The 23,021-nt window shown below is 48.9% G+C and overlaps 11 non-coding genes across 11 annotated transcripts; all 11 read right to left on the reverse strand.

Moving 5' to 3' along the window:
• Positions 1-7,272: 7,272 nt before the first annotated feature.
• On the reverse strand, positions 7,273-7,367 carry trnal-uag. Its single transcript has one exon. It is a non-coding gene; the product is annotated as a tRNA-Leu (tRNA).
• A 65-nt stretch (positions 7,368-7,432) lies between these two features.
• On the reverse strand, positions 7,433-7,514 carry trnal-aag. The gene has a single exon. It is a non-coding gene; the product is annotated as a tRNA-Leu (tRNA).
• Positions 7,515-8,932: 1,418 nt separating this feature from the next.
• Positions 8,933-9,012, reverse strand: trnal-uag. Its single transcript has one exon. It is a non-coding gene; the product is annotated as a tRNA-Leu (tRNA).
• A 1,195-nt stretch (positions 9,013-10,207) lies between these two features.
• On the reverse strand, positions 10,208-10,289 carry trnal-uag. Its single transcript has one exon. It is a non-coding gene; the product is annotated as a tRNA-Leu (tRNA).
• Positions 10,290-10,375: 86 nt separating this feature from the next.
• Positions 10,376-10,456, reverse strand: trnal-aag. Its single transcript has one exon. It is a non-coding gene; the product is annotated as a tRNA-Leu (tRNA).
• A 921-nt stretch (positions 10,457-11,377) lies between these two features.
• On the reverse strand, positions 11,378-11,459 carry trnal-uag. The gene has a single exon. It is a non-coding gene; the product is annotated as a tRNA-Leu (tRNA).
• Positions 11,460-14,965: 3,506 nt separating this feature from the next.
• On the reverse strand, positions 14,966-15,045 carry trnal-uag. Its single transcript has one exon. It is a non-coding gene; the product is annotated as a tRNA-Leu (tRNA).
• Positions 15,046-15,129: 84 nt separating this feature from the next.
• trnal-aag lies at positions 15,130-15,209 on the reverse strand. Its single transcript has one exon. It is a non-coding gene; the product is annotated as a tRNA-Leu (tRNA).
• Positions 15,210-16,124: 915 nt separating this feature from the next.
• On the reverse strand, positions 16,125-16,204 carry trnal-uag. The gene has a single exon. It is a non-coding gene; the product is annotated as a tRNA-Leu (tRNA).
• Positions 16,205-17,288: 1,084 nt separating this feature from the next.
• On the reverse strand, positions 17,289-17,369 carry trnal-uag. Its single transcript has one exon. It is a non-coding gene; the product is annotated as a tRNA-Leu (tRNA).
• Positions 17,370-18,452: 1,083 nt separating this feature from the next.
• Positions 18,453-18,532, reverse strand: trnal-uag. Its single transcript has one exon. It is a non-coding gene; the product is annotated as a tRNA-Leu (tRNA).
• Positions 18,533-23,021: the final 4,489 nt, after the last annotated feature.

Genomic DNA, 23,021 nt, shown 5'->3' on the forward strand with positions numbered 1-23,021 from the left:
CAGTGAAATAATAATAATAATAATAATAATAATAATAATAATAATAATAATAATAATAATAATAATAATAATAATAATAATAACAATAATAATAATAAATGTTCATTAAAATACAAGTTAAATGAGTTACATTTAGCATGTGCTTTGCTGTTGATTTATTTATTATTTTGGATAACTTGTGTTTTTCTAGCACAGCAGTAGATTTTTTTTTCATTAAATGCCTTCATAACTCAAAACTTTTGTATAGTAAGTAACTTATGGGCTAAGCTTAAAAGAGTTTTGCACACAAATAAATTAATACTATTTTTGAAATGTGTTTAAAATTATGTGCACGTCTGGAATGAAGACATTTTACTTTGGTTTTTTAAGCTGTTTTAATGTACTTGGCTCATAGGCACTGTCATGAAATCAGATGAGCCATCAAAACTGCCATGCTAGTATAATACATATTATTCCAGAATTGCAATTCTGTCTTTACATCTTACAAGACTAACTTTACAATGTTTTTCCTTTAACTATAAAGACTTTTATAAAGTGAATTCGGATTAAAGATATGGAGGATGAGCTTCCCTTCCTAATTGCAGCAAATATGAGGCCATGAGAAAGTTTGTTTATCGTTTATTGACCTTTTTTTAATACTTAGACTTAAATACAAAATATGTATAATGCAAAGTGAATGTAGTTATATGGATTATGTGTGACACAATAGTGTAGGGTACCTGTATGTCTTTGTTCTACGTTTCCAAATATATATATGGGACAGTTTATTTGTAGAAAGTTATAGAAGAAAAAATGGAGAAGACAAAAAGGAAGAAAGAATAATAAAATAAATTCACTTCGAAGGGACGGAAAGAAATAATTACATGGGTACATAAAAAAAGGGAAAAAAGTAATATTTATTAAAAAAATTAAATTAAGGAATTAATTTAATGAAGAGAAAACAGAAGAAAATAATATTTACATTTTCAACATCTTTGCGAGTACTAATGTGACATTAGAAAGACATATTACAAACATGATTTTCAAAATCTGTTCACATCAATAATCGCTAAATTCATTTTGTCAGTGGAGACAAAACATTGTATCTTTTTGGAAAGTGCAGTCATGATCTGAGAGAGTGACTCCTTGTTATCATTAAACATTATAGAAACTCTTACACTATGTGTGCACTGCATGTGCCTGTTGTTGTGCATGATGACTTGAAGCTTTCTGCAAAACGGTGTCAAACGTTTTAGATTCATTTGTCCTATTGTCTAAAGTAGGTTCGGAGTAAGTCAAATATTTTTACCCCCCATGACTGACTGAGGTTCTATGTGCTTTTGAAGAGGCACATACATATTACTAAGGCAAGGTGTTACATTGTATTTTTATTTGTACTATTTGTGTATTTCTGTTGATTTACTGACATGATGCTAATCCACAGTACTTTAGAAATATTAAGTAATTTGAATATGGTTCAGACAATGTATTTTTTTATTTTTGATCAAACGTACAATTACATATATTTGTTTTACTGTGCTCTTTTTATAACTGTAGTATTTACTGATTTCTGAGATTTAAATTTAGGATTGTCAAGTAACTTCAAAAAGTTACGGTTTGGCCTGATCCATCTCTTGTCAATGACATGGTCAAGGGCATCCTCCAGCAGAATTTCATGGTGGATCATAAGATATGCCAGAAAAAAAGCTCGGCCATAAGAGTCTTCGGAAAAAACACAGACACACTGGCAGCGGTGGGATTCGAACCCACGCCCCCGAAGAGACTGGAGCCTTAATCCGCTCGGCTACGCTACCCCTCATCTCGTTTACATGGGCTGATTTTTTTCACATCTAGTTACGGAGTGCAGATAGTTTTCTGTTCAAATGCACCTGGATGTGTGTCAAGAGCCTGACACAAGAGCCTTCCAGAGCCTCTCCAGAGACCCTACAGTGTCTTTTGGGCACGCACTGGTAGAGCAAGAGACTAGGAAAAGACATCTCCAGTGTCTTTGGGTAGGTGCTCCACTGGTAGAGGCGCTGGAGGTAGAGGATGAGACATCTGGTATGTCCCTGGCGGTCGTGGAAAGCCAAGTCTTTTTCCCTCTCGCATGTGGAGTGCAGATCTTAACCTGATCAAACACACCTGAATGGGCTAATCAAGACCTTAGGGTCTGTCCACAAAAGGCAGTCAGCTGTGTTGCCCTGAAACTCAAAATTGTTTGTTTTCAACCAAAAACTTTCAGTGAGTGGCCTTGGCTGTTTCCATTTTTTGGACGATTTATTGCCTTTAGCTATTGTTTTTTTATTCCAGTTATTTTTCAGCTTTTGCAGTGAAAAATTGATGTTCCGGGTTCAACAGGGTGCCTCTGTTAGAAAGGAGCAGGCTAAGGAAAGCAAAAGCGGCAGACTTTGTTCAGGCACAGCAACCACAAGAGCCACAAGCCGCTCTGGCATGTCCCGTAGAGACCGGGCCTTAGCGCTTACATCGCATGGCCACGCTTCGCACAGTGGGTAGGTGCTACAACATTTTCGGAAGTTCACATATGCGACCTTGCCTCAAGCACACCTCTTGGTTTTACTTGTTTAAAGTAAAAACAGCCCGGCAGATCGGATCAAGGACACCTTAATGCGGGTTCAAAGGGTCTGTCACAACATCACTGAGTGCACATGCAGCCTTGCTTGGCTAAACCGTTGCTGGCAGCGGTGGGATTTGAACACGCCCCTGAGAGACTGGAGCCTAAATCCAGCACCTTAGACCACTCGCCACGCTTACTCCCACACAACTGCCCACCGTGGGCGCTTTGCACTCTACTCTCGGCTCGCTCGGCCATAAGAGTCTTGAAAAAACCAAGACGCACTGGCAGCGGTGGGATTGAACCACGCCCTGAGACTGGAGGCTAAATGCAGCGCTGTAGACCACTCGCCACGCTACACGCAACTGCCCACCGTGGGCGCTTTTTGCCTCTCACTCTCGGCTCGGCCGTGAGAGTCTTCGAAAAAACACAGACGCACTGGGATTCGAACCACCCACACGAAGAGACTGGAGCCTTAATCCAGCGCCTTAGACCGCTCAGCCACACTACCCCACAAAGCTGACTTACTGGGGCTGACTTTTTTTCGCATCTAGTTACGGAGTGCAGATAGTTTTTTGTTCAAATGCACCTGGAGATGTGTCAAGAGCCTGACACAAGAGCCTTCCAAGAGCCTGCTCTGGCACGCACCCGAAGAGACTGGACCCTTAATCCAGTGTCTTTGGGTAGGTGCTCCACTGGTAGAGGCGCTGGAGGTAGAGGAAAAGACATCTGGCAGGGTCTTTGGGTAGGTGCTCCACTGGTAGAGGCGCTGGAGGTAGAGGATGAGACATCTGGTATGTCCCAATGCGTCGTGCAGATCTTAACCTGATCAAACACACCTGAATGGGCTAATCAAGACCTTAGGGTCTGTCCACAAAAGGCAGTCAGCTGTGTTGCCCTGAAACTCAAAATTGTTTGTTTTCGGCCAAAAACTTTCAGTGAGTGTCCTTGGCTGGTTCCATTTTTTTGGACGATTTATTGCCTTTAGCTATTGTTTTTTTTATTCCAGTTATTTTTTCAGCTTTGCAGTGAAAAATTGATGTTCCGGTTCAACAGGGTGCCTCTGTTGGAAAGGAGCAGGCTAAGGAAAGCAAAAGCGGCAGACTTTGTTCAGGCACAGCAACCACAAGAGCCACAACCCGCTCTGGCATGCCCCCGTAGAGACCGGAGCCTTAGCGCTTTACATCGCTTGGCCACGCTTCCCAGTGGGTAGGTGCTACACACTCCAAAATTTTAGGAAGTTCACATATTAGATTAGATTAGATTCAACTTTATTGTCATTACACATGTACAAGTACAAGGTAACGAAATGCAGTTTAGGGTCTAACCAGGATCACAATTGCAGCAAGTGCAGGATATGGTTACAAATATAAATATAAATTTACAAAGATAAATATGTACAAATTAAATTACAGATGAGAAGGGGAATTTACAGTGATTATGTGTAAGCAATTTACAGATCGTTATGTACATAAGAAAGAGCAGGATATACAGGATATGTATAGACACTTACATTTTGCAATGTATGTACAGTGGATGTGTACATACATTTACAAAGATGTATACAGTGGAGTGCAATGAATGTTAACAGTGCATTTTTGTATTTTTGTTTTTAATGGGGTGGGTGGGGCAGACATCAGTGGGGGTAGAATTCAGTAGTGGAGACAGCTCTGGTAAAAAGCTGTTCCTCACTCTCCGCCTGCCGCTACCGGATGGCAGGAGGGAAAACAGTTGTGGGCAGGGTGAGAGGAGTCCTTAAGAATACTGCGTGCTCAGACGCCAAACAGTGTCTCTTCTGGATCTCCTCAATGGATGAAAGTGGAGTTCCTGTGATGCTGGGCAGTTTTCACCACCCGCTGCAGTGCCTTGCACGCTCAGCAACAGAGCAGCTCCCATACCAGACTGTGACACAGTTTGTTAGGATGCTCTCTATTGTACAGCGATAGAAGTTCACCAGGATGGCTGAGGACAGCTGGTTCTTCTTAAGTTTCCTCAGAAAGAATAAACGCTGGTGAGCCTTCTTGACCAGGCTGGAGGTGTTGGTGGTCCAGGACAGATCTTCAGAGATGTGGGTTCCCAGGAACTTGATGCATGAGACAGCAATCCCATTAATGTGGATGGGATCATGTGTGCCTCTTCTCACCTTCCTGAAGTCCACAATGAGCTCCTTGGTTTTGGTGGTGTTAAGGAGCAGATTATTGTCTTTGCACCACATGGCCAGATGCTGGACCTCTTTCTCTGTAGGCAGTCTCATCGTTGTTGCTGATGAGACCCGATCACCGTAGTGTCATCTGCAAACTTGATGATGGAGTTAGATCCAAACACAGGCCTGCAGTCGTGGGTGAAGAGGGAGTAGAGGAAGGGGCTCAGCACACAGCCTTGTGGTACATCGGTGTTGAGAGTGATAGTGGTGGAACAGATGTGGCCTGACCTAACATGCTGAGGTCTGTTGGTCAGGAAGTCCATAACCCAGTTGCACAGTGAGGTGTTAATGTCCAGATCTCTGAGTTTGGTGATTAACTTAGAGGGTATGACCGTGTTGAATGCTGAACTGAAGTCAACAAACAGCATCCGTGCATAAGTATTTTTATTGTCAAGTGTGTGAGTACAGAGTGCAGTGCGATGGAGACTGCGTGCCTCAGTGCTCCTATTGCCTTGATAGGCAAACTGGTGGGGGTCCAGTGTGGAAGGCAGAGAGTCCTTCAGATGTGACAGGACTAGTCGCTCAAAGCACTTCATAACGATGGTGTGAGTGCTGCAGGGCGGTAGTCGTTTAGGCACACTGGGCTAGAGATTTTTGGCACTGGCACAATGGAGGTGGATTTGAAGCATGTTGGTACAGCTGCTTGGGCAAGGGACATGTTGAAAATGTCGCGAATACCCCAGCGAAGCTGCTCTGCACATGCCCGTGCACGCGTCCAGGGATACCGTCTGGTCCAGCAGCCTTTTTTACTGATCCGCTTAGTGCAGTGTAAACCTCTGAGGAGGTGGAGTGTGATGGGTGGGTCGGTTGAGGGGGTGATATTGGTGACCGTTTCATTATTATCCCTCTCAAAGCGAGCATAAAAGTCATTAAGCTCGTTCAGAAAGAAGACATTAGGTGCTGTGGGGTGGGGTGGTTGGGCTTGTAATCACTGATGGCCTGGATGCCCTGCCACATGCGTCGAGGTCAGAGTTGGAAAAGTGCTCCTCTAACTTCAGCTTGTAGCAGTACTTGGCCTTTTTGATGCCCCTCTTCAGATTTGCCCTGGAAGTGCTGTAGGCCTGTGCGTCACCTGATCTGAAGGCAGTGTTGCGTGCTTTCAACAGAAGGCGCACCTCCTTATTCATCCATGGCTTCTGATTTGGGTATGTGGTGATCTCTTTCTGGGTAGTAACACTGTCTATGGTGGTGTTGATGTAATCCAGAACAGAGGAAGTGTAGTAGTCTATATCTGTGTGAGAGCCACAGGTAGCCTGGGAAGCAAACATACTCCAGTCTGTGTGTTGAAACCTGTCCTGGAGTGTGGAGTCAGCCCCGCTGGCCAGACTTTGATGGTCCTCACTGATGGCTTCACACGGTTGATGAGGGGAGTACTTGGGGTGAGGAACAAAGAAAGGTGATCCGATTGTCCTAGATGGGGAGGGGGTCACAGCATAGGCTTCCAGCCATGTGTTTGTGTATACATGGTCCAAAGTTCTGTTTCCTCTGGTGTGACAGAAAACGTTTTGGTGAAATTTAGAGGAGGACTGCCTTCAAGTTAGAGTGATTAAAATCCCCGCAACAATAAATGCAGCTCCGGGTGAGCAGACTGTTGTTTACTGATGGCTGCATGAAGTTCTGTTCATAGCAAGCTTGGCATCAGCATCGGGTGGAATATAAGCAGCAGTTATGATGGTGGATGTGAACTCCCGTGGCAGATAAAACGGTCTACTCTTAACCATGAGAAACTCTAGGTTGGCTGAGCAGTGTCTCCCAACGATAACAGAGTTTGTGCACCAAGCATTGTTAATATAAATGCACAATCCTCCGCCTCTGGTCTTACGGAGTCATCCGCTGTTCTGTCTGCCCGGATGTGTGGTGTCCAGCTATGCTGATAGCATGGTCTGGTATACTGCTGTTTAGCCATGTTTGGTGAAGATCATGACATTGCAGTTCTGAAGCTTTTTGTTGTCTCTGATGCGGAGTCGAATCTCGTCCATTTTGTTCACAGTGACCGTGACATTGGCAAGGAAAATGCTGGGTAAAGAGAGCCGATGTGGTGTTAGCTTTAGCAGCTCTTAGCCCTCCATGCGCTTCCCCGCCTTTGTTTATGATCGCGCGTTCGCCGTCTTGAGCACTTCCGCCCGGCCGGGAAGAGTGCTCAGCCTCGGTTGTTCTGACGATCTCCGGGACGAGTTGAAGGTTGCCGTTAAAACTGTCTGAAAATGATGAACCAATATCCAAAAGCTCATGTCAGGTGTACGATGCAAAGGCACTGCTGTTCTGCACGAACAGACCCGAAATGAGCAGGTAAAATACTGCAAAATTGCAGAAACTGGAGAGACGCTGAGCCTCGCGATGTGTATGCGCCGCCATCTTAGTCATTAAATGCGACCTTGCCTCAAGCACACCTCTTGGTTTTACTTGTTTAAAGTAAAAACTGCCGGCAGATCGGATCAAGGACACTTTAACGTGGTTTTGTAGGGTCTGTCACAACATCACTGAGTGCACATGCAGCCTTGCTTGGCTAAACCATTGCTGGCAGCGGTGGGATTCGAACCCACGCCCTGAGAGACTGGAGCCTAAATCCAGCGCCTTAGACCACTTGGGCCACGCTATTTCCACGCAACTGCCCACCGTGGGCGCTTGCACTCTCACTCTGGCTCGGCCATAAGAGTCTTGAAAAAACACAGACACACTGGCAGCAGTGGGATTCGAACACACGCCTCGAAGAGACTGGAGCCTTAATCCAGCGCCTTAGACCGCTCGGCCACGCTTACCCCACAAAGCCGACTTACTTGGGCTGATTTTTTTCGCATCTAGTTACGGAGTGCAGATAGTTTTTTGTTCAAATGCACCTGGATGTGTGTCAAGAGCCTGACACAAGAGCCTTCCAAGAGCCTGCTCTGGCACGCACCCGAAGAGACTGGACCCTTAATCCAGTGTCTTTGGGTAGGTGCTCCACTGGTAGAGGCGCTGGAGGTAGAGGAAAAGACATCTGGCAGGGTCTTTGGGTAGGTGCTGCACTGGTAGAGGCGCTGGAGGTAGAGGATGAGACATCTGGTATGTCCCTGGCGGTCGTGGGAAAGCCAAGTCTTTTTCCCTCTCGCATGTGGAGCGCAGATCTTAACCTGATCAAACACACCTGAATGGGCTAATCAAGACCTTAGGGTCTGTCCACAAAAGGCAGTCAGCTGTGTTGCCCTGAAACTCAAAATTGTTTGTTTTCAACCAAAAACTTTGAGTGACTGGCCCAGCTGTTTCCATTTTGGGACGATTTATTGCCTTTAGCTATTGATTTTTTTTTATTCCAGTTATTTTTCAGCTTTTAGATAGTTTTTGTTCAAATGCACCTGGATGTGTGTCAAGAGCCTGACACAAGAGCCTTCCAAGAGCCTGCTCTGCACGCACCAGAAGAGACTGGACCCTTAATCCAGTGTCTTTGGGTAGGTGCTCCACTGGTAGAGGCGCTGGAGGTAGAGGAAAAGACATCTGGCAGGGTCTTTGGGTAGGTGCTCCACTGGTAGAGGCGCTGGAGGTAGAGGATGAGACATCTGGTATGTCCCTGGCGGTCGTGGAAAGCCAAGTCTTTTTCCCTCTCGCATGTGGAGCGCAGATCTTAACCTGATCAAACACACCTGAATGGGCTAATCAAGACCTTAGAGGTCTGTCCACAAAAGGCAGTCAGTTGTGTTGCCCTGAAACTCAAAATTGTTTGTTTTCAACCAAAAACTTTCAGTGAGTGGCCTTGGCTGTTTCCAATTTTTGGGACGATTTATTGCCTTTAGCTATTGTTTTTTTATTCCAGTTATTTTTTCAGCTTTTGCAGTGAAAAATTGATGTTCCGGGTTCAACAGGGTGCCTCTGTTGGAAAGGAGCAGGCTAAGGAAAGCAAAGCGGCAGACTTTGTTCAGGCACAGCAACCACAAGAGCCACAACCCGCTCTGGCATGCCCCCGTAGAAACCGGAGCCTTAGCGCTTTACATCGCTTGGCCACGCTTCCCAGTGGTGAGTAGGTGCTACACACTCCAACATTTTGGAAGTTCACATATGCGACCTTGCCTCAAGCACACCTCTTGGTTTTACTTGTTTAAAGTAAAAATGCCGGCAGATCGGATCAAGGACACCTAACGCGGTTTCGTAGGGTCTGTCACAACATCACTGAGTGCACATGCAGCCTTGCTTGGCTAAACCATTGCTGGCAGCGGTGGGATTGAACCCACGCCCCTGAGAGACTGGAGCCTAAATCCAGCGCCTTAGACCACTCGGCCATGCTACCCCACGCAACTGCCCACCGTGGGCGCTTTTGTGCACCTCACTCTCGGCTCGCCATAAGAGTCTTCGAAAAAACACACACGCACTGGCAGCGGTGGGATTCGAACCACGCCCCTGAAGAGACTGGAGCCTTAATCCAGCGCCTTAGACCACCTCGCCACGCTACCCCACGCAACTGCCCACCGTGGGCGCTTTTTGCACTCTCACTCTCGGCTCGGTCATAAGAGTCTTGAAAAAACACAGATGCACTGGCAGCGGTGGGATTGAACCCACGCCCCGAAGAGACTGGAGCCTTAATCCAGCGCCTTAGACCGCTCGCCACGCTACCCCACAAAGCTGACTTACTTGGGCTGACTTTTTCGCATCTAGTTACAGTGCAGATAGTTTTTGTTCAAATGCACCTGGATGTGTGTCAAGAGCCTGACACAGAGAGCCTTCAAGAGCCTGCTCTGGCACGCACCGAAGAGACTGGACCCTTAATCCAGTGTCTTTGGGTAGGTGCTCCACTGGTAGAGGCGCTGGAGGTAGAGGAAAAGACATCTGGCAGGGTCTTTGGGTAGGTGCTCCACTGGTAGAGGCGCTGGAGTAGAGGATGAGACATCTGGTATGTCCCTGGCGGTCGTGGAAAGCCAAGTCTTTTCCCTCTCGCATGTGGAGTGCAGATCTTAACCTGATCAAACACACCTGAATGGGCTAATCAAGACCTTAGGGTCTGTCCACAAAAGGCAGTCAGCTGTGTTGCCCTGAAACTCAAAATTGTTTGTTTTCAACCAAAAACTTTCAGTGACTGGCCTTGGCTGTTTCCATTTTTTGGGACGATTTATTGCCTTTAGCTATTGTTTTTTTTATTCCAGGGTGCCTCTGTTGGAAAGGAGCAGGCTAAGCAGGAAAGAAAAAAGCGGCAGACTTTGTTCAGGCACAGCAACCACAAGAGCCACAACCCGCTCTGGCATGCCCCGTAGAAACCGGAGCCTTAGCGCTTTACATCAGCAGCCACGCTTCCCAGTGGGTAGGTGCTACACACTCCAACATTTTCGGAAGTTCACATATGCGACCTTGCCTCAAGCACACCTCTTGGTTTTACTTGTTTAAAGTAAAAAATGCCAGCAGATCGGATCAAGGACACTTTAACGCGGTTTCGTAGGGTCTGTCACAACATCACTGAGTGCACATGCAGCCTTGCTTGGCTAAACCATTGCTGGCAGCGGTGGGATTCGAACCCACGCCCCCTGAGAGACTGGAGCCTAAATCCAGCGGCTTAGACCACTCGGCCACGCTACCCCACGCAACTGCCCACCGTGGGCGCTTTTTTGCACTCTCACTCTCGGCTCGGCCATAAGAGTCTTCGAAAAAAAACACAGACGCACTGGCAGCGGTGGGATTCGAACCCACGCCCCCGAAGAGACTGGAGCCTTAATCCAGCGCCTTAGACCTTCGGCCACGCTACCCCACAAAGCCGACTTACTTGGGCTGATTTTTTTCGCATCTAGTTACGGAGTGCAGATAGTTTTTTGTTCAAATGCACCTGGATGTGTGTCAAGAGCCTGACACAAGAGCCTTCCAAGAGCCTGCTCTGGCACGCACCCGAAGAGACTGGACCCTTAATCCAGTGTCTTTGGGTAGGTGCTCCACTGGTAGAGGCGCTGGAGGTAGAGGAAAAGACATCTGGCAGGGTCTTTGGGTAGGTGCTCCACTGGTAGAGGCGCTGGAGGTAGAGGATGAGACATCTGGTATGTCCCTGGCGGTCGTGGAAAGCCAAGTCTTTTTCCCTCTCGCATGTGGAGTGCAGATCTTAACCTGATCAAACACACCTGAATGGGCTAATCAAGACTTTAGGGTCTGTCCACAAAAGGCAGTCAGCTGTGTTGCCCTGAAACTCAAAATTGTTTGTTTTCAACCAAAAACTTTGAGTGACTGGCCTTGGCTGTTTCCATTTTTGGGACGATTTATTGCCTTTAGCTATTGTTTTTTATATTCCAGTTATTTTTTCAGCTTTTGCAGTGAAAAATTGATGTTCCGGGTTCAACTGGGTGCCTCTGTTGGAAAGGAGCAGGCTAAGGAAAGCAAAAGCGGCAGACTTTGTTCAGGCACAGCAACCACAAGAGCCACAACCCGCTCTGGCATGCCCCCGTAGAGACCGGAGCCTTAGCGCTTTACATCGCAGCCACGCTTCCCAGTGGTTAGGTGCTACACACTCCAACATTTTCGGAAGTTCACATATGCGACCTTGCCTTAAGCACACCTCTTGGTTTTACTTGTTTAAAGTAAAACTGCCGGCAGATCTGATCAAGGACACCTTAACGCGGTTTCGTAGGGTCTGTCACAACATCACTGAGTGCACATGCAGCCTTGCTTGGCTAAACCATTGCTGGCAGCGGTGGGATTCGAACCCACGCCCCCTGAGAGACTGGAGCCTAAATCCAGCGCCTTAGACCACTTGGCCACGCTACCCCGCAACTGCCCACCGTGGGCGCTTTTTGCACTCTCACTCGGCTCGGCCATAGAGTCTTGAAAAAACACAGACGCACTGGGATTCGAACCCACGCCCCCGAAGAGACTGGAGCCTTAATCCAGCGCCTTAGACCGCTCGGCCCGCTACCCCACAAAGCCGACTTACTTGGGCTGATTTTTCGCATCTAGTTACGGAGTGCAGATAGTTTTTGTTCAAATGCACCTGGATGTGTGTGTCAGAGCCTGACACAAGAGCCTTCCAAGAGCCTGCTCTGGCACGCACCCGAAGAGACTGGACCCTTAATCCAGTGTCTTTGGGTAGGTGCTCCACTGGTAGAGGCGCTGGAGGTAGAGGAAAAGACATCTGGCAGGGTCTTTGGATAGGTGCTCCACTGGTAGAGGCGCTGGAGGTAGAGGATGAGACATCTGGTATGTCCCTGGCGGTCGTGGAAAGCCAAGTCTTTTTCCCTCTCGCATGTGGGAGTGCAGATCTTAACCTGATCAAACACACCTGAATGGGCTAATCAAGACCTTAGGGTCTGTCCACAAAAGGCAGTCAGCTGCGTTGCCCTGAAACTCAAAATTGTTTGTTTTCAACCAAAAACTTTGAGTGACTGGCCTTGGCTGTTTCCATTTTTTGGGACGATTTATTGCCTTTAGCTATTGTTTTTTTTATTCCAGGGTGCCTCTGTTGGAAAGGAGCAGGCTAAGGAAAGCAAAAGCGGCAGACTTTGTTCAGGCACAGCAACCACAAGAGCCACAACCCGCTCTGGCATGCCCCCGTAGAGACCGGAGCCTTAGCGCTTTGCCAGCAGCCACGCTTCCCAGTGGGTAGGTGCTACACACTCCAACATTTTCGGAAGTTCACATATGCGACCTTGCCTCAAGCACACCTCTTGGTTTTACTTGTTTAAAGTAAAAACTGCCGGCAGATCGGATCAAGGACACCTTAACGCGGTTTCGTAGGGTCTGTCACAACATCACTGAGTGCACATGCAGCCTTGCTTGGCTAAACCATTGCTGGCAGCGGTGGGATTCGAACCGCCCCTGAGAGACTGGAGCCTAAATCCAGCACCTTAGACCACTCGGCCACGCGCTACACGCAACTGCCCACCGTGGCGCTTTTTACCTCTTGCTCTCGGCTCAAGCCATAAGAGTCTTCGAAAAAAACACAGACGCACTGGCATTCGAACCCACGCCCCCGAAGAGACTGGAGCCTTAATCCAGCGCCTTAGACCGCTCGGCCACGCTACCCCACAAAGCCGACTTACTTGGGCTGATTTTTTTCGCATCTAGTTACGGAGTGCAGATAGTTTTTTGTTCAAATGCACCTGGATGTGTGTCAAGAGCCTGACACAAGAGCCTGACACAAGAGCCTTCCAAGAGCCTGCTCTGGCACGCACCCGAAGAGACTGGACCCTTAATCCAGTGTCTTTGGGTAGGTGCTCCACTGGTAGAGGCGCTGGAGGTAGAGGAAAAGACATCTGGCAGGGTCTTTGGATAGGTGCTCCACTGGTAGAGGCGCTGGAGGTAGAGGATGAGACATCTGGTATGTCCCTGGCGGTCGTGGAAAGCCAAGTCTTTTTCCCTCTCGCAGTGGAGTGCAGATCTTAACCTGATCAAACACACCTGAATGGCCTAATCAAGACCTTAGGGTCTGTCCACAAAAGGCTGTCAGCTGTGTTGCCCTGAAACTCAAAATTGTTTGTTTTCAACCAAAAACTTTCAGTGACTGGCCTCGGCTGGTTCCATTTTTTGGGACGATTCATTGCCTTTAGCTATTGTTTTTTTTATTCCAGTTATTTTTTCAGCTTTTGCAGTGAAAAATTGATGTTCCGGGTTCAACAGGGTGCCTCTGTTGGAAAGGAGCAGGCTAAGGAAAGCAAAAGCGGCAGACTTTGTTCAGGCACAGCAACCACAAGAGCCACAACCCGCTCTGGCATGCCCCCGTAGAAACCGGAGCCTTAGCGCTTACGCCATCGCCAGCCCACGCTTTCCCAGTGGTAGGTGCTACACACTCCAACATTTCGGAAGTTCACATATGCGACCTTGCCTCAAGCACACCTCTTGGTTTTACTTGTTTAAAGTAAAAAATGCCTGCAAATCGGATCAAGGACACTTTACTTAGCGGTTTCGTAGGGTCTGTCACAACATCACTGAGTGCACATGCAGCCTTGCTTGGCTAAACCATCGCTGGCAGCGGTGGGATTCGAACCCCGCCCCTGAGAGACTGGAGCCTAAATCCAGCGGCAGCCTCGGCCACGCTACCCCACACAACTGCCCACCGTAGCGCTTTTGTGCACTCCACTCTCGGCTCGGCCATAGAGTCTTGCCGAAAAAAAACACACAGGCGCACTGGGATTAGAACCCCGCCTTGAAGAGACTGGAGCTTAATCCAGCGCCTTAGACCACTCGGCCCACGCTACCCCACGCAACTGCCCACGTGGGTGGGCTTTTTTCACACTCTCACTCTCGGCTCGGTCACCAGAGTCTTGAAAAAAACACAGATGCACTGGCAGCGGTGGGATTCAAACCACGCCCCGAAGAGACTGGAGCCTTAATCCAGCGCCTTAGACCGCTCGGCCACGCTACCCCACAAAGCCAACTTACTTGGGCTGACTTTTTACGCATCTAGTTACGGAGTGCAGATAGTTTTTGTTCAAATGCACCTGGATGTGTGTCAGAGCCTGACACAAGAGCCTTCAAGAGCCTGCTCTGGCACGCACCCGAAGAGACTGGACCCTTAATCCAGTGTCTTTGGGTAGGTGCTCCACTGGTAGAGGCGCTGGAGGTAGAGGAAAAGACATCTGGCAGGGTCTTTGGGTAGGTGCTCCACTGGTAGAGCGCTGGAGGTAGAGAGGATGAGACATCTGGTATGTCCCTGGCGGTCGTGGAAAGCCAAGTCTTTTCCCTCTCGCATGTGGGCGCAGATCTTAACCTGATCAAACACACCTGAATGGGCTAATCAAGACCTTAGGGTCTGTCCACAAAAGGCAGTCAGCTGTGTTGCCCTGAAACTCAAAATTGTTTGTTTTCAACCAAAAACTTTGAGTGACTGGCCTTGGCTGTTTCCATTTTTGGGACAATTTATTGCCTTTAGCTATTGTTTTTATTCCAGTTATTTTTTCAGCTTTTGCAGTGAAAAATTGATGTTCAGGTTCAACTGGGTGCCTCTGTTGGAAAGGAGCAGGCTAAGGAAAGCAAAAGCGGCAGACTTTGTTCAGGCACAGCAACCACAAGAGCCACAACCCGCTCTGGCATGCCCCCGTAGAGACCGGAGCCTTAGCGCTTTACATCGCAGCCACGCTTCCCAGTGGGTAGGTGCTACACACTCCAACATTTTCGGAAGTTCACATATCGACCTTGCCTCAAGCACACCTCTTGGTTTTACTTGTTTAAAGTAAAAACTGCCGGCAGATCGGATCAAGGACACCTTAACGTGGTTTTGTAGGGTCTGTCACAGCATCACTGAGTGCACATGCAGCCTTGCTTGGCTAAACCATTGCTGGCAGCGGTGGGATTGAACCCACGCCCCTGAGAGACTGGAGCCTAAATCCAGCGCCTTAGACCACTCGGCCACGCTACCCCGCGCAACTGCCCACCGTGGGCGCTTTTTGCACTCTCACTCTCGGCTCGGCCATAGAGTCTTCGAAAAAAAACACAGGCGCACTGGCAGCGGTGGGATTCGAACCACGCCCCGAAGAGACTGGAGCCTTAATCCAGCGCCTTAGACCGCTCGGCCACGCTACCCCACAAAGCCGACTTACTTGGGCTGATTTTTTCCGCATCTAGTTCACGGAGTGCAGATAGTTTTGTTCAAATGCACCTGGATGTGTGTCAAGAGCCTGACACAAGAGCCTTCCAGAGCCTGCTCTGGCACGCACCCGAAGAGACTGGACCCTTAATCCAGTGTCTTTGGGGAGGTGCTCCACTGGTAGAGGCGCTGGAGGTAGAGGAAAAGACATCTGGCAGGGTCTTTGGGTAGGTGCTCCACTGGTAGAGGCGCTGGAGGTAGAGGATGAGACATCTGGTATGTCCCTGGCGGTCGTGGAAAGCCAAGTCTTTTTCCCTCTCGCATGTGGAGTGCAGATCTTAACCTGATCAAACACACCTGAATGGGCTAATCAAGACCTTGAGGGTCTGTCCACAAAAGCAGTCAGCTGTGTTGCCCTGAAACTCAAAATTGTTTGTTTTCAACCAAAAACTTTCAGTGACTGGCCTTAGCTGTTTCCATTTTTGGGACAATTTATTGCCTTTAGCTATTGTTTTTTTATTCCAGTTATTTTTCAGCTTTTGCAGTGAAAAATTGATGTTCAGGTTCAACAGGGTGCCTCTGTTGGAAAGGAGCAGGCTAAGAAAGCAAAAGCGGCAGACTTTGTTCAGGCACAGCAACCACAAGAGCCACAACCCGCTCTGGCATGCCCCGTAGAGACCGGGCCTTAGCGCTACATCGGCAGCCACGCTTCCCAGTGGGTAGGTGCTACACACTCCAACATTTTCGGAAGTTCACATATGCGACCTTGCCTCAAGCACACCTCTTGGTTTTACTTGTTTAAAGTAAAAACTGCCGGCAGATCGGATCAAGGACACCTTTACTTGCTTGGTTTTGTAGGGTCTGTCACAACATCACTGAGTGCACATGCAGCCTTGCAGCTAAACCATTGCTGGCAGCGGTGGGATTCGAACCACGCCCCTGAGAGACTGGAGCCTAAATCCAGCGCCTTAGACCACTCGGCCACGCTACCCCACGCAACTGCCCACCGTGGGCGCTTTTTGCACTCTCACTCTCGGCTCGACCATAAGAGTCTTGAAAAAAAAACAGAGCGCACTGGCAGCGGTGGGATTCAGAACCACGCCCCGAAGAGACTGGAGCCTTAATCCAGCGCCTTAGACCGCTCGGCCACGCTACCCCACAAAGCCGACTTACTTGGGCTGATTTTTTTCGCATCTAGTTCACAGTGCAGATAGTTTTTGTTCAAATGCACCTGGATGTGTGTCAAGAGCCTGACACAAGAGCCTTCCAAGAGCCTGCTCTGGCACGCACCCGAAGAGACTGGACCCTTAATCCAGTGTCTTTGGGTAGGTGCTCCACTGGTAGAGGCGCTGGAGGTAGAGGAAAAGACATCTGGCAGGGTCTTTGGGTGGGTGCTCCACTGGTAGAGCGCTGGAGGTGAGGATGAGACATCTGGTATGTCCCTGGCCCGGTCGTGGAAAGCCAAGTCTTTTCCCTCTCGCATGTGGAGTGCAGATCTTAACCTGATCAAACACACCTGAATGGGCTAATCAAGACCTTAGGGTCTGTCCACAAAAGGCAGTCAGCTGTGTTGCCCTGAAACTCAAAATTGTTTGTTTTCAACCAAAAACTTTGAGTGACTGGCCTTGGCTGTTTCCATTTTTTGGGACGATTTATTGCCTTTAGCTATTGTTTTTTTTATTCCAGTTATTTTTCAGCTTTTGCAGTGAAAAATTGATGTTCGAGGTTCAACAGGGTGCCTCTGTTGGAAAGGAGCAGGCTAAGGAAAGCAAAAGCGGCAGACTTTGTTCAGGCACAGCAACCACAAGAGCCACAACCCGCTCTGGCATGCCCCGTAGAAACCGGAGCCTTAGCGCTTTACGCCGGCAGCCCACGCTTCCCAGTGGGTAGGTGCTACACACTCCAACATTTCGGAAGTTCACATATGCGACCTTGCCTCAAGCACACCTCTTGGTTTTACTTGTTTAAAGTAAAAAATGCCGACAGATCGGATCAAGGACACTTTAGCGCGGTTTCGTAGGGTCTGTCACAACATCACTGAGTGCACATGCAGCCTTGCTTGGCTAAACCATTGCTGGCAGCGGTGGGATTCGAACCCACGCCCCTGAGAGACTGGAGCCTAAATCCAGCGCCTTGAACCACTCGGCCACGCTACCCCACGCAACTGCCCACCGTGGGCGCTTTTTACACTCTCACTCTCGGCTCGGCCATAGAGTCTTGAAAAAAAACACAGGCGCACTGGCAGTGGTGGGATTCAAACCACGCCCGAAGAGACTGGAGCCTTAATCCAGCGCCTTAGACCGCTCGGCCACGCTACCCCATAAAGCCACGACTTACTTGGGCTGATTTTTTTGCATCTAGTTTCCAGTGCAGATAGTTTTGTTCAAATGCACCTGGATGTGTGTCAGAGCCTGACACAAGAGCCTTCCAGAGCCTGCTCTGTACGCACCCGAAGAGACTGGACCCTTAATCCAGTGTCTTTGTGTAGGTGCTCCACTGGTAGAGGCGCTGGAGGTAGAGGAAAAAGACATCTGGCAGGGTCTTTGGGTAGGTGCTCCACTGGTAGAGGCGCTGGAGGTAGAGGATGAGACATCTGGTATGTCCCTGGCGGTCGTGGAAAGCCAAGTCTTTTTCCCCTCTCGCATGTGGAGTGCAGATCTTAACCTGATCAAACACACCTGAATGGGCTAATCAAGACCTTAGGGTCTGTCCACAAAAGGCAGTCAGCTGTGTTGCCTGAAACTCAAAATTGTTTGTTTTCAACCAAAAACTTTGAGTGACAGCCTTGGCTGTTTTCCATTTTTGGGACGATTTATTGCCTTTAGCTATTGTTTTTATTCCAGTTATTTTTCAGCTTTTGCAGTGAAAAATTGATGTTCAGGTTCAACAGGGTGCCTCTGTTGGAAAGGAGCAGGCTAAAGAAAGCAAAAGCGGCAGACTTTGTTCAGGCACAGCAACCACAAGAGCCACAACCCGCTCTGGCATGCCCCGTAGAAACCCGGGCCTTAGCGCTTTACATCGCTTGCCAGCCACGCTTCCCAGTGGGTAGGTGCTACACACTCCAACATTTTCGGAAGTTCACATATGCGACCTTGCCTCAAGCACACCTCTTGGTTTTACTTGTTTAAAGTAAAAACTGCCGGCAGATCGGATCAAGGACACCTTACTTGCATGGTTTACGTAGGGTCTGTCACAACATCACTGAGTGCACATGCAGCCTTGCTTGGCTAAACCATTGCTGGCAGCGGTGGGATTCGAACCACGCCCCTGAGAGACTGGAGCCTAAATCCAGCGCCTTAGACCACTCGGCCACGCTACCCCACGCCAACTGCCCACCGTGTAGCGCTTTTTGCACTCTCACTCTCGGCTCGGCCATAAGAGTCTTGAAAAAAAACACAGAGCGCACTGGCAGCGGTGGGATCTCGAACCACGCCCCGAAGAGACTGGAGCCTTAATCAGCGCCTTGAACCGCTCGGCCACGCTACCCCATAAAGCCGACTTACTTGGGCTGATTTTTCGCATCTAGTTACGGAGTGCAGATAGTTTTTGTTCAAATGCACCTGGATGTGTGTCAAGAGCCTGACACAAGAGCCTTCCAAGAGCCTGCTCTGGCACGCACCCGAAGAGACTGGACCCTTAATCCAGTGTCTTTGGTGGGTGCTCCACTGGTAGAGGCGCTGGAGGTAGAGGAAAAGACATCTGGCAGGGTCTTTGGGTAGGTGCTCCACTGGTAGAGGCGCTGGAGGTAGAGGATGAGACATCTGGTATGTCCCTGGCGGTCGTGGAAAGCCAAGTCTTTTCCTCTCGCATGTGGAGTGCAGATCTTAACCTGATCAAACACACCTGAATGGGCTAATCAAGACCTTAGGGTCTGTCCACAAAAAAGGCAGTCAGCTGTGTTGCCCTGAAACTCAAAATTGTTTGTTTTCAACCAAAAACTTTCAGTGACTGGCCTTGGCTGTTTCCATTTTTTGGGACGATTTATTGCCTTTAGCTATTGTTTTTTTATTCCAGTTATTTTTTCAGCTTTTGCAGTGAAAAATTGATGTTCAGGTTCAACAGGGTGCCTCTGTTGGAAAGGAGCAGGCTAAGGAAAGCAAAAGCGGCAGACTTTGTTCAGGCACAGCAACCACAAGAGCCACAACCCGCTCTGGCATGCCCCGTAGAGCAGGGCCTTAGCGCTTTACGCCGGCAGCCACGCTTCCCAGTGGGTAGGTGCTACACACTCCAACATTTTCGGAAGTTCACATATGCGACCTTGCCTCAAGCACACCTCTTGGTTTTACTTGTTTAAAGTAAAAAATGCCCGGCAGATCGGATCAAAGGACACTTTAGCAGCAGTTTCGTAGGGTCTGTCACAACATCACTGAGTGCACATGCAGCCTTGCTTGGCTAAACCATTGCTGGCAGCGGTGGGATTCGAACCCGCCCCTGAGAGACTGGAGCCTAAATCCAGCGCCTTAGACCACTCGCGCCACGCTACCCCACAACTGCCCACCGTGCTTTTTGCACTCTCACTCTCGGCTCGCAGCCATAAGAGTCTTGAAAAAAAAACACAGGATGCACTGGCAGCGGTGGGATTGAACCACGCCCCGAAGAGACTGGAGCCTTAATCCAGCGCCTTAGACCGCTCACGACCACGCTACCCCACAAAGCCGACTTACTTGGGCTGATTTTTCGCGCATCTAGTTACCAGTGCAGATAGTTTTTGTTCAAATGCACCTGGATGTGTGTCAAGAGCCTGACACAAGAGCCTTCCAAGAGCCTGCTCAGCACGCGCCGAAGAGACTGGACCCTTAATCCAGTGTCTTTGGGTAGGTGCTCCACTGGTAGAGGCGCTGGAGGTAGAGGAAAAGACATCTGGCAGGGTCTTTGGGTAGGTGCTCCACTGGTAGAGGCGCTGGAGGTGAGAGGATGAGACATCTGGTATGTCCCTGGCGGTCGTGGAAAGCCAGATCTTTTCCCTCTCGCATGTGGAGTGCAGATCTTAACCTGATCAAACACACCTGAATGGGCTAATCAAGACCTTAGAGGTCTGTCCACAAAAGGCATTTAGCTGTATTTGCCCTGAAACTCAAAATTGTTTGTTTTCAACCAAAAACTTTCCAGTGACTGGCCTTGGCTGGTTCCATTTTTGGGACGATTTATTGCCTTTAGCTATTGTTTTTTTATTCCAGTTATTTTTTTCAGCTTTTGCAGTGCAAAATTGATGTTCCGGGTTCAACTGGGTGCCTCTGTTGGAAAGGAGCAGGCTAAGGAAATAAAGCGGCAGACTTTGTTCCAGGCACTTCCAACCACCAGAGCCACAACCCATCTGGCATGCCCCGTAGAAACCAGGCCTTGGCGCTTTACACATCGGCCACGCTTCCCCCAGTGGGTAGGTGCTACACACCAACATTTCGGAGAAGTTCACATATGCGACCTTGCCTCAAGCACACCTCTTGGTTTTACTTGTTAAAGTAAAAACTGCGGCAGATCGGATCAAGCACACTTTGCACTAGCGGTTTCGTAGGGTCTGTCACAACATCACTGGTGCACATGCGTACCTTGCTTGGCTAAACCATTGCTGGCAGCGATGGGATTTGAACCACGCCCCTGAGAGACTGGAGCCTAAATCAGCGCGCTTAGACCACTCGCCACGCTACCCCCACGCAACTGCCACCGTGGGCGCTTTTTACTCTCACTCTCGGCTCGGCTATAGAGTCTTGAAAAAAAACGACACAGGCCAGTGCGGCATTGAACCCACGCCCTGAAGAGACTGGAGCCTTAATCAGCGCCTTAGACCGCTAAACCCACGCTACCCCACAAAAGCCGACTTACGCCGGGCTGATTTTTCGCATCTAGTTCACAGTGCAGATAGTTTTTGTTCAAATGCACCTGGATGTGTGTCAAGAGCCTGACACAAGAGCCTTCAAGAGCCTGCTCTGTACGCACCCGAAGAGACTGGACCCTTAATCCAGTGTCTTTGGGTAGGTGCTCCACTATCAGAAAGCGCTGGAGGTAGAGGAAAGACATCTGGCAGGGTCTTTGGGTAGGTGCTCCACTGGTGGAGCGCTGGAGGTAGAGGATGAGACATCTGGTATGTCCCTAGCCGGTCGTGGAAAGCCAAGTCTTTTCCCTCTGCGCATGTGGAGTGCAGATCTTAACCTGATCAAACACACCTGAATGGGCTAATCAAGACCTTGGGGTCTGTCCACAAAGGCAGTCAGCTGTGTTTGCCCTGAAACTCAAAATTGTTTGTTTTCAACCAAAAACTTTGAGTGACTAGCCTTGTAGCTGTTTCCATTTTTAGGGTGATTTATTGATTGTTGCCTTTAAAGCTATTGTGAATTTTTTATTCCAGGGTGCCTCTGTTGGAAAGGAGCAGGCTAAGGAAAGCAAAAGCGGCAGACTTTGTTCAGGCACAGCAACCACAAGAGCCACAACCCGGCTCTGGCATGCCCCGTAGAAACCAGGCCTTAGCGCTTTACATACAGCGGCAGCCCACGCTTCCCAGTGGGTGGGTGCTACACCTCCAACATTTCAAGGAAGTTCACATATGCGGCCTTGCCTCAAAGCACACCTCTTGGTTTTACTTGTTTAAAGTAAAAAATGCCGGCAGATCGGATCAAAAAGGACACTTCGTAGCAGTTTCGTAGGGTCTGTCACAACATCACTGAGTGCACATGCAGCCTTGCTTGGCTAAACCATTGCTGGCAGCGGTGGGATTGAACCCACGCCCCTGAGAGACTGGAGCCTAAATCCAGCGGCTTAGACCACTCGACCCCACGCTACCCACGCGCAACTGCCCACCGTGGGCGCTTTTACTCTCTCTCTCGACAAGCCGCAGAGAGTCTTGAAAAAAAAAGGCCTCACAGAGCTTTCTGGGATTGAACCGCCTTGAAGAGACTGGAGCCTTAATCCAGCGCCTTTGACCGCTACAGCACGCTTCTACCCCACAAAGCCGACTTACTTGGGCTGATTTTTTTCGCATCTAATTCTAAGTGCAGATAGTTTTTGTTCAAATGCACCTGGATGTGTGTCAAGAGCCTGACACAAGAGCCTTCCAGAGCCTGCTCTGGCACACCGAAGAGACTGGACCCCCTTAATCCAGTGTCTTTGGGTAGGTGCTCCACTGAGCGTATTAGAGCGCTGGAGGTAGAGAAAAGACATCTGGCAGGGTCTTTGGGTAGGTGCTCCACTGGTAGGCGCTGGAGGTAGAGGATGAGACATCTGGTATGTCCCTGGCGTGATCGTGGAAAGCCAAGTCTTTTCCCTCTCGCATGTGGAGTGCAGATCTTAACCTGATCAAACCACACCTGAATGAGCTAATCAAGACCTTAGGGTCTGTCACAAAGGCAGTCAGCTGTGTTGCCCTGAAACTCAAAATTGTTTGTTTTCAACCAAAAACTTTCAAGTGGCTGCGCCTTAGCTGTTTCCATTTTTAGGACGATTTATTGCCTTTAGCTATTGTTTTTATTCCAGGGTGCCTCTGTTGGAAGGAGCAGGCTAAGAAAGCAAAAGCGGCAGACTTTGTTCAGGCACAGCAACCACAAGAGCCAACCCGGCTCTGGCATGCCCCCGTAGAAACCAGAGCCTTAGCGCTTTGCACCGGCAGCCCACGGCTTCCCAGTGGGTAGGTGCTACACACTCCAACATTTTCGGAAGTTCACATATCACGACCTTGCCTCAAGCACACCTCTTGGTTTTACTTGTTTAAAGTAAAAACTGCCCGGCAGAATCGGATCAAAAAGGACACTTTAGCAGCGGTTCCGTGGGTCTGTCACAACATCACTGAAAGTGCACATGCAGCCCTTGCTTGGCTAAAC

Source organism: Puntigrus tetrazona, chromosome 12, assembly GCF_018831695.1.
Source record: "Puntigrus tetrazona isolate hp1 chromosome 12, ASM1883169v1, whole genome shotgun sequence".
NCBI classification, from domain to species: domain Eukaryota; kingdom Metazoa; phylum Chordata; class Actinopteri; order Cypriniformes; family Cyprinidae; genus Puntigrus; species Puntigrus tetrazona.